The sequence below is a fragment of the Hyperolius riggenbachi genome, chromosome 1 (assembly GCF_040937935.1).
Source record: "Hyperolius riggenbachi isolate aHypRig1 chromosome 1, aHypRig1.pri, whole genome shotgun sequence".
NCBI lineage: Eukaryota > Metazoa > Chordata > Amphibia > Anura > Hyperoliidae > Hyperolius > Hyperolius riggenbachi.
Window position 1 is genome coordinate 547,478,398 of NC_090646.1, and position 11,079 is coordinate 547,489,476.

Here is an 11,079-nt window from a genome sequence, read left to right on the forward strand (position 1 = left end):
TTCTTAGTCCGGATGTTCACTTTAAGTGCCGACAATGACTTCTGTTGTTTTAACAACTTGCTGCCGGGCTTCTCTAGCATTCAGTAACAGCTCTGAGCAAAGAGTGACATGGGGAGACTTGAGACTGAGTTTTGCTGAGCCCAGAGTTCTGTGTGTAATGCTGGATACACACCATGAGTTTCCGCGTCGCACGCGGCCGTCGATACGCGTCGATTCGATTATTTCCGAACATTTCCGAATGAATTTCGATGATTTTTAGGTCGAATGCCATGTAAAGTATGGCAAATCGACCTAACGATCCATCGAAGCTTCAATCGGACAGGTCGGAAATAATCGAATCGACGCGTATCGACGGCCGCATCAAACGCGAAAACGCATGGTGTGTATCCAGCATAAAGCATCACTTCATTACGCACAATGCCTTCCGCTGTGGGGGTTACACACAACTCTGTGAACTGTTTTTTTGTTGTTTTATCTATGAGCATCTGGAGAAATAAGAATTTCTTCAGAATATGTTTAGAATAACAAATGTGCCATCCTCACTAATCAAAGCAATTAGATAACACTCATTAAGCAGGTGTAGAACTGAAATTTCTCATTACACCAGGCTTTAATTAATTTCTCAGAGCGTGAGTCCAGGTGTAGGAAAAGTAAACTAATATCCGCCAAGTAAATGTTGTTTGCAAAATATAATTTAAATGGCTAATGTGACTCAGTAATTTTCTCCAGCACAATCCATTTCCATTTTTTGTGCAGAAAACAGCAGAGGAAAGTCACAATGGCTGGCTGTGTGTACAGCGTTACTCAAAGCAGCATTTCCACAGCATTCAGCTCTGCCTCATGGACAGCCTCAAAGATTTACTGTAAAATGTTACTTGGGCTGTATTAAAGCCAAGCTCTGGGCATGTCTTCACTGCCCTGTTTAGGTATTTAGCAGCTGGACCTGTGTTATGTGTGAAGGTTCTTCAGTTGGCATTGTCTCATAAATCAAAATATCTGGTCTGGAATTCTTGCTTCTGTGCAGTCTGAACAGTATGATGGTGTTCAGCCCAGCAAACACCAGCTTTATCTCCTCTGTACATTCCCTAATTAGTTTCCAGATAGCAACCCAACTGCAATCTCAGATCTGCACATGACCTTTGTTTGTCCTCCTCTAGAATCACCTCCTCACATTCCCTTATGCTGGGTACACACGGTACGATTTTCCATCCCAATCGTTTTTTCCCTCGATTCTGCACTCGATTCTGCGCTCGGTTCTCTTATCTTCGCTCATTTTTCTTATATTTTTCCATTCACTTCTATAAGAAATCGAGCGCAGAATCGATCGGGAGTAATATCGGACATGAGGGATTTTATCAATCGGATGCATCTATCACACGGGAAATCGTACTGTGAGTACCCAGCATGAGACAAGATTTCGCACATGCTTCACCCGTCCTCTAGAATTTTCTGCCAAAACACATCCGTCACTCTCCAAACTTGATATCTTTGAGGCTCCCTGCACACTACAAATCCGATTTGCGATTCCGATTTGCAATTCCAATTTTCCCTGAATGCTATTAACACGCAAATGCAGAAAAAATGCATCATGCAGTAATGATTAAAAATCGCAATAGGAATCGTATGTAAAAAACAATTAAAAATCGGATGCAGTGTGCAGGGAGCCTAAACGTGCCCTCAAAACTCACTTTTTCCATCAAGCATACGCTCTACCTTAGGCCTGTCACCTCATGATGGGGAGCAGAAGCGTGCCAACAAGACTTCAAAGAGAGGGCTGCAGGACCTGGCACTTCACTGTACTGAAGAAGAGCTATGGAGGTACTATACGCTGTCTGGCTTGTCTACTTTTTGTCTCTCTCTCACCCCACCCCCACCCCTCCTCTCCCTTGTGAATGTTGTCCTCACAGTGAACGTTGTGTGTGGTGTGGGCAGAAAAGGGTGAAGTAAGTGTGCGTGTATAGTGTGTGTATAGTGTGTGTGTGTGTGTGTGTGCGTGTGCGTGCGTGCGTGTGTGTGTGTGTGCGTGCGTGTGTGTGTGTGAATTTATAGTGTGTGTGTATGTGTATATATAGTGTGTGTATATGTGTATATATAGTGTGTGTGATGTGTGTGTGTGTTGTGGGTAGTATGCAGCGTGTGATCTCTGCTGCCTCCATTATGTACAGTGTAAGCTGTTACTCTGTGCATGTACTGATAGTAAACTAGCTGCAGTGTGTTCTGATCTCTGCTACTTCCAGTATGTACAGTTTAAGCTGTTACTCTGTGCCTGTACTGATAGTAAACTAGCTGCAGTGTGTGCTGATCTTTGCTATCTCCTGTATGTACAGTATAAGCTGTTACTCTGTGCCTGTACTGATAGTAAACTAGCTGCAGTGTGTGCTGAACTCTGCTATCTCCTGTATGTACAGTATAAGCTGTTACTCTGTGCCTGTAGTAAAACCCGTCTTTCCCCGAAAATAAGACAGTGTCTTATATTAATTTTTGCTCTAAAAGAGGTGCTAGGTCTTATTTTCAGGGGATGTCTTATATTTCTATTAGGAAGTGTCTCTCAGCAGAACATTTCCTGTTCCTGTGTACTGTGATGTTCATGAATTTGAAAGTATGCTACTGTACTGATCAGGCATCTGCCCTGTCATCCCTGCACACAGCTGATAACCTTGCTGTGTGCTGGGATGACAGGTTCACTGCCCAAATGGCACTGTACCACTGTGTCCCCACTTACTGGCTGCCTCTTCCTCCTCTTTAACTTCCGCTAGGGCTTATTTTTGGAGTAGGGCTTATATTTTAAGCATGCTCAAAATTCCAGCAAGGGCCTATTTTCAGGGTAGGTCTTATTTTCAGGGAAAGAGTGTAGTAAACTAGCTGCAGTGTGTGATCTCTGCTGCCTCCATTATGTACAGTGTAAGCTGTTACTCTGGGTCTGTACTGATTGTAAACTAGCTGCAGTGTGTTCTGATCTCGGCTACTTCCAGTATGTACAGTATAGGCTGTTACTCTGTGCTTGTACTGATAGTAAACTAGCTGCAGCGTGTGCTGATCCCTGCTCCCTTCAGTATGTACAGTATAAACTGTTACTCTGTGGGCTTGATTCACAAAGCGGTGCAAACTGTTAGCACGCTGGTGAAAAGCCCTTTATCACGCCTAAACTCAGTTTAGGTGTGATAAAAACAAACTCGCGTGAAATTCCCGCGCGTAAAGTTTAGTGCGCCCATTAAACCCTATGCAACTTTCTGCGCGCACCGGACTTTACGCGCGTAAAACTTTGCGCGCAAAACTTTGCGCGCGAGTTTTATTCCTGAAAACGGTGCTAACCTACTAGTGCAAAGGTTATCACGCCTAAACTACTTTAGGCGTGCTAAGTAGGTTAGCACCGCTTTGTGAATCAAGCCCTGTGCCTTTACTGATTGTAAACCAGCAGTATTGCATGTACAGCATTAGCTGTAAAGCCTGGTTCACACATACAATTTTGATTAGCCAATTTTACTACTTCTAGGTATTATGAGAGCTCAGCTCTGTTCATAGTATTTAAAGTCTGTTGGCCCTCATACTACATGGGGGTGGTAAAATTGGTCAGTGAATGACCAATCAACATTGAATGTGTGTATGCATCTTTGCTCTATGCCTATACTGATTATAAACTATATAATTAAAGGATAGGGGCTCCATCCAACATTTTGCTGGGCAGGCCCTTTATCTTTATCTTTATGTTACACGCGGCTAAGTTCATGTACATTTGGCCATGCCCACTCCATGAATGGCCACGCCCCTTTTTGCCTCTGCTGGTTCTCCGGAATCTCCTGGGATCCTAGCAATGCCCCTGGTCTGTATTTTGTACTCCGTGTTTGTTTCTTACTTTGTACAGCGCCACATAATATGTTGGTGCTTTATAAATCAATAATAATAATATCTCCTGTTTTTAATTGTCTTCCAGTATTCTCTGATAACATGTTGAATTCATCTTCCCATCAACTCTGAGCAAATTACCTGTAACACTGTAGCTAACACCCCTGCCCCCCTCAAACATTAGAGATCCATCCCCATGCTTCACAGTAGGGATGGTGTACTTTTAATCATAGGCCTTGTTGACTCCTCTACCAACATAGCTTCGATGATTGTGACCATATATTTATACATTATTTCTTCTGCATTTCCAAATTTTGTTGGTACCAGTTAAAAACCTTACTAACCAAGACTCCCTTTTTATACATGACCTAACACAATCTTCGATCCTAACTATAACCATTTCTCTGATGAAACACTCAGGTCTGGGACCCACTGTCAGCGCTTTTCAGAAAGCGCCAAATGCTTGCGATTTCCAAAAAACAGAATTCCCACACAACACAATTCCTGGAACCATTGTGATTTTCAACTGCAGACATTAATGCGATCACTCCGGCTTTACAACCAAAATGCTGCACACAGCACAAGTGGAGATACCCCATAGAGTTCTATTGGTGCAGTGCTTTGCTAATCGACGGCGATCGGCAAGCGCTGCTAGTGAGTCCCAGCCCTAACAGTAACCCTGATCCTTCTACTGATCATAACTCTATCTTTAACCATTTGTATGATCCCTACAATTAACCTTTCACTCAAACCATAACTTAAATTATCTTCATCTGATCCATCTGCATACGGTAATTCTAACTATAACCGGTAGAAGAGAGCAATACTGTCACGATCGCTTCTGCAGCGTGTACTGCTGGCTGCAGTGGTATCGCAACCCAAGCAGTTCTGATGTCATTACATGCATTTGCTTGCATAGTTTGGTTTGCACTAAAACTAGTTGCTGATTCCATCTGTAGTGGCTCTGCAGTTCTGGCCAGCTCAGGATTGAATAATTACCATTCACGTACGGTGACCATACGTCCCGCTTTACCCGGGACGCCTCCCGCCTTCGGGGGGCGCTGTCCCAGGCTGCATGAGGTCCCGGGAAACGTCCCGCTTTTAGCAGCGGGACGTCCCGGCCTCGGGACTCTGGCCACTGTACAATGAACTAGCCGCAGCGTCTACTAGACGCTGCGCTAGTTCATTCCCCGCAGCCCCGCTCCAGCCTGCATTGACCTCCTCCAGCAGGCACAGGCAGAGCAGGGCTACGGGAAGATGGCGTCCGGAGGCGGAGCCCTGTACTGGAGACTATTTGTCTCCAGTACAGGGCTCCGCCTCCGGACGCCATCTTGCCGTAGCCCTGCTCTGCCTGTGAGAGGCTGAGCGGGAGATTGAAGATCGTCCAGGCCAGAGGGAGCTGCACACACCAGAGGCACCAGAGGCCGGCTGCGTGAGGGGACGTCTTCTGCCAGGTGAGTAAATGCTTTTTCTTGCAGGTGAAGTGTTTGCCCACATTGTGTACATTTTGTACTGACATGTTTGCCCAAATTGTGTTTATTTTGTACTGACATGTTTGCCCGCCGTGTGTTCATTTTGTATTGACATGTTGCCCGCCGTGCGTTTATTTTGTACGGACATGTTTGCCCAAATTGTGTTCATTTTGTACTGACATGTTTGCCCGCAGTGCGTTTATCTTGTACTGAAATGTATGCCCGCAGTGCGTTTATCTTGTACTCACATGTTTGCCCGCAGTGCGTTTATCTTGTACTGACATGTATGCCCGCAGTGCGTTTCTCTTGTACTGACATGTATGCCCGCAGTGCGTTTATCTTGTACTGACATGTTTGCCCGCAGTGCGTTTATCTTGTACTGACATGTTTGCCCGCAGTGCGTTTATCTTGTACTGACATGTTTGCCCGCAGTGCGTTTATCTTGTACTGACATGTTTGCCCGCAGTGCGTTTATCTTGTACTGACATGTTTGCCCCCATTGCGTTTATTTTGTGCTGAAATGTTGCCCCCATTGCGTTTATTTTGTGCTGACATGTTTAACCCCCTTGCGTTTATTTTGTACTGACATGTTTGCCCCCATTGCGTTTATTTTATGCTGACATGTTGCCCGCAATGCGTTTATTTTGTGCTGAGATGTTGCCCGCAATGCATTTATTTTGTGCTGAAATGTTGCCCGCAATGCGTTTATTTTGTGCTGACATGTTGCCCGTTGCGTTTATTTTGTGGTGTCTGGGGTAACTGTTGCTGCATTTATTATTTAATGGTCATAGTTGGCTATGTTTGCTGCTTTGGGGTTATGACATACTATTAAATAGCATCACACAGTTTCTGCACACCTATGATGTGAATCCACGTTTGACCACATCACGGCGTAAACACTGCTTTCTTATGCCTCGCTGTTGCATCATTACGTTAGCTCCGCCCATAGAATGTCATGGCCACGCCCATTTTTCGCGCGCGCTGCAGACACCACATGCCGCACCCCCTATTTCCCCCCCCCCCCCCCAATTCCCCCCGTCCCAGGTTGAGCCTACAAAAATCTGGTCACTCTACCTGTGTGGGAATCTGCATGTCTGCTCTCATTGGATGACCTCAGTATAAAGATCTGCTTCCTGCAGGGCTCCACGGGCTATCATAGTTTCAGATCATTCTGTTACTCTGTCTGGGCCCCCCTCGCTCCTAGATCTCGGGTGGACTGCACTGATTCCTGCAAAGGTGTCATTGAGTCCTTCTAAGTCCTGTTCTGTTTATTCAGTAATTGTTACTTGCTAGTATTGCATCATATATCGGTTCATCGCCAATATATTTCGCATACTAGTGTGTTTGTTATTTTCCTTGTATTCGTGTTACGTTAATACATCAGTGTCGCTGATATATACGTACTCGAACTGTTTATATCCTGTGTTCAGTCAGTCAAGTTCCAGCACGTTTTGGTAGGTTGCGCGTATCGTGATCACCCGTGCTTAGCTAGTTTAGTCCTGTTCCTTGTCCTGCTCCAGTTCTTAGTTAGTGTTCCTTGCCTATGTCATATATCAGTTTATCGCCGATCAGGGCCGGTCCTGGACTTTCTGCTGCCTGAGGCAAAGATCGTGAAGGCGCCCCCCCCCCCCTCCCGATACCCCCCCAGCCGATACCCCCCCCCCCCCCCATATCCCTGTCTGTCTCCATCTGCTTGTTCTCCCTCCTGTCTTTCTTAGCGGAATTAAGCCTGATTACACACTTTCAATTACGATTGGCCAATCATTGACCAATTTTACCACCTTCCTTCATGTAGTATAAGGGATACCTACAAAATCTGCTCATAGTGCGCAATATCTGCTGCCCAGCCTCATACACCATGACGCAGGTGGTAAAATTGGTCAGTGATTGGCCAATCATAATTGAACGTGTGTACCAGGCTTTAGCCCTCATCTTAGAAGTGGATGTGTTAGAGGATTTAAATGAATCATGTATAATCCAGGGAGTGGGACCGAGTTGGTTTGCTGAGACAGTGTGTTGGTTGGGTGTGGAGAGGAATCGTGACGATTCCACCCAACACGGTGCACCTGACCCAACCAACACACTGTCTCAGCAAACCAACTCGGTCCCACTCCACTAGGTAGGCTAGCTAGGTAGGTAGGTAGGTGCCCCAATACAAGTTAGATAGGTAGGTGCCCCAGTATAGATTACATAGGTAGCTGCCCTCAGTATAGGTTAGATTGGTAGGTACCTCCATTGTAGGTTAGATAGGTAGGTGCCCGCCAGTATAGGTTAGATTAGGTAGGTGCCCCCCAGTATAGGTTAGATTAGGTAGGTGCCCCACATTATAGGTTAGATTAGGTAGGTTACCCCAGTATAGGTTAGATAGGTAGCTGCCCCCCAGTATAGATTAGATAAGTAGCTGCCCCCCTAAAGGAGGGGAGAGCCGCGGGGAGGGCAGCCCGACCTCTCCCTCCCTCCCTCTCCCAGGGCTGGTCTCTGTGCTCCCCCCTCCAGACTTGACATAGAGCAATGTGCAGGGAAGCCTGTACTAAACGACTCACCTCCCTGCGTTCCCATCGCCGCTCAGTCGCCGCTGGTCTTCTTCTCTCCGCATACGCTGATACACACACTGCTTCCTGTAGCCGGAAGCAGTGTGTGTATCAGCGTATGCGGAGAACAGAAGACCAGCGGCGATGGGAACGCAGAGAGGTGAGTCGTTTAGTACAGGCTTCCCTGCACATTGCTCTATGTCAAGTCTGGAGGGGGGAGCACGGAGACCAGCCCTGGGAGAGGGAGGGAGGGAGAGGTCGGGCTGCCCTCCCCGCGGCTGCGGTTCTCCCCTCCATACAGCGCACCCAGTCTAGGGCGGCTGGCCCGGCGGCATCACGGTGAGTGGCACGTGGCAGCAGAACTGACGTGCGGTGCACTGCACAGCTTAGTTGGGGGCGGGTCCCAGGCAGAACACAGTCCGGGCGGCCAGGTCAATGACTCACGGTGTGTGCAGGCACGGAGGCGTCACAGCCAGGACTTCACTGCAGAGTCTGCACTGCAGCCTGCAGGCAAATTGAGGAAGCAGCCAATCAACCAGCACTCGCTCTCCCATACCTCCCAACTTTTTGAGATGAGAAAGAGGGACACTTAAGCCATGCCCCTGCCACACACCCTGATCACACCCTCGTCACACCCCAAGTCACGTATACCATAAAGATTGGTCCTTTCTATCCTGGTTAATTTTCCTTCATATTAACATTTTAAAATCAGCAATATATCAATTTAAAGGATGGGAATAAAGTTTAGTCAATTGAACACTTTTTTTAGTAGAGAAATATATATATTTACATAGAAAGAGTGACAAAGTCCTGAAAGAGGGACAAATGAGGAGGAAAGAGGGAATGAGGTACAGGGCTCTCAAAGAGGGACTGTCCCTCCATAAGAGGCTGTTGGGAGCTATGTATAAGAGAAAGGAAGATTAGAAAAAGAGCAAAAGAGGGGACAATTATTGCAAACAGGGGGGGGGGGGGGGGGGGGGAGGAGTAAGAGAAGGAAAGAATGAGGACACAGAGCAGAGGAAAGAAGAGAGATTGGTAGAGAAGAAGAGGGGGACAGAGAGTGAGATATCAGTGCAGTTTATCAGGTTTCCTTCTCCTCAAAATTGAGAGGAAAGGGGAGTGAGAGGAGCAATAGAGAAGCAAAGGATAGAGATGGGGAGGAAGGGAAAGCCGAAGAGAAAAAACAAGATAGGATAAGGAAACAGTGAGAGAGTGAAGGAAAGTGAAAAGAGTGAAGGAGGAAATAGGACGTTTTTATTGAGGCAATAAATCAGGCAGGCTGAGAGTGGGACAAAGCACACAGCTGCCCTGCAAAGTTATCTTATCTGCAGACAGTATATATTGCATCTGTTTGCTTCCTCGTCCCAGCTCCGTCATCTGAAGCAAAACCTCCGTGTGAAACCTCCGTTCTGCTTCATCCCCTCCCCAGAGACACTGCTTGATACACAGGTAAACTAGTCCAGCAATAAGCCGGGAGAGAACGGCAAGCAGCATTTCCATTTGAGAGGAGTAAGTATTGATGTTCCCGCACTGTGCGAGGGGGCGGAGTGTGAATTGTACACACGCACACACAGTAGGGGGAGGAATGAAGCTCCTGCTTGCCGTAATGGAGCTGCTGGCTCCGTGATCATTTTTTTTTCGCCTCCAACTCTGCCAAGCCACCGGGACAGAAGGGGGGGTTCCCGGGATTGCGGGAGAGCCAGGGCCGGTCCTGGACTTTCTGCTGCCTGAGGCAAAGATCGTGAAGGCGCCCCCCCCCCCCCCCGATACCCCCCCAGCCGATACCCCCCCCCCCCCCCCCCCATATCCCTGTCTGTCTCCATCTGCTTGTTCTCCCTCCTGTCTTTCTTAGCGGAATTAAGCCTGATTACACACTTTCAATTACGATTGGCCAATCATTGACCAATTTTACCACCTTCCTTCATGTAGTATAAGGGATACCTACAAAATCTGCTCATAGTGCGCAATATCTGCTGCCCAGCCTCATACACCATGACGCAGGTGGTAAAATTGGTCAGTGATTGGCCAATCATAATTGAACGTGTGTACCAGGCTTTAGCCCTCATCTTAGAAGTGGATGTGTTAGAGGATTTAAATGAATCATGTATAATCCAGGGAGTGGGACCGAGTTGGTTTGCTGAGACAGTGTGTTGGTTGGGTGTGGAGAGGAATCGTGACGATTCCACCCAACACGGTGCACCTGACCCAACCAACACACTGTCTCAGCAAACCAACTCGGTCCCACTCCACTAGGTAGGCTAGCTAGGTAGGTAGGTAGGTGCCCCAATACAAGTTAGATAGGTAGGTGCCCCAGTATAGATTACATAGGTAGCTGCCCTCAGTATAGGTTAGATTGGTAGGTACCTCCATTGTAGGTTAGATAGGTAGGTGCCCGCCAGTATAGGTTAGATTAGGTAGGTGCCCCCCAGTATAGGTTAGATTAGGTAGGTGCCCCACATTATAGGTTAGATAGGTAGGTTACCCCAGTATAGGTTAGATAGGTAGCTGCCCCCCAGTATAGATTAGATAAGTAGCTGCCCCCCTAAAGGAGGGGAGAGCCGCGGGGAGGGCAGCCCGACCTCTCCCTCCCTCCCTCTCCCAGGGCTGGTCTCTGTGCTCCCCCCTCCAGACTTGACATAGAGCAATGTGCAGGGAAGCCTGTACTAAACGACTCACCTCCCTGCGTTCCCATCGCCGCTCAGTCGCCGCTGGTCTTCTTCTCTCCGCATACGCTGATACACACACTGCTTCCTGTAGCCGGAAGCAGTGTGTGTATCAGCGTATGCGGAGAACAGAAGACCAGCGGCGATGGGAACGCAGAGAGGTGAGTCGTTTAGTACAGGCTTCCCTGCACATTGCTCTATGTCAAGTCTGGAGGGGGGAGCACGGAGACCAGCCCTGGGAGAGGGAGGGAGGGAGAGGTCGGGCTGCCCTCCCCGCGGCTGCGGTTCTCCCCTCATACAGCGCACCCAGTCTATGGCGGCTGGCCCCGGCGGCATCACGGTGAGTGGCACGTGGCAGCAGAACTGACGTGCGGTGCACTGCACAGCTTAGTTGGGGGCGGGTCCCAGGCAGAACACAGTCCGGGCGGCCGGGTCAATGACTCACGGTGTGTGCAGGCACGGAGGCGTCACAGCCAGGACTTCACTGCAGAGTCTGCACTGCAGCCTGCAGGCAAATTGAGGGAAGCAGCCAATCAACCAGCACTCGCTCTCCCATACCTCCCAACTTTT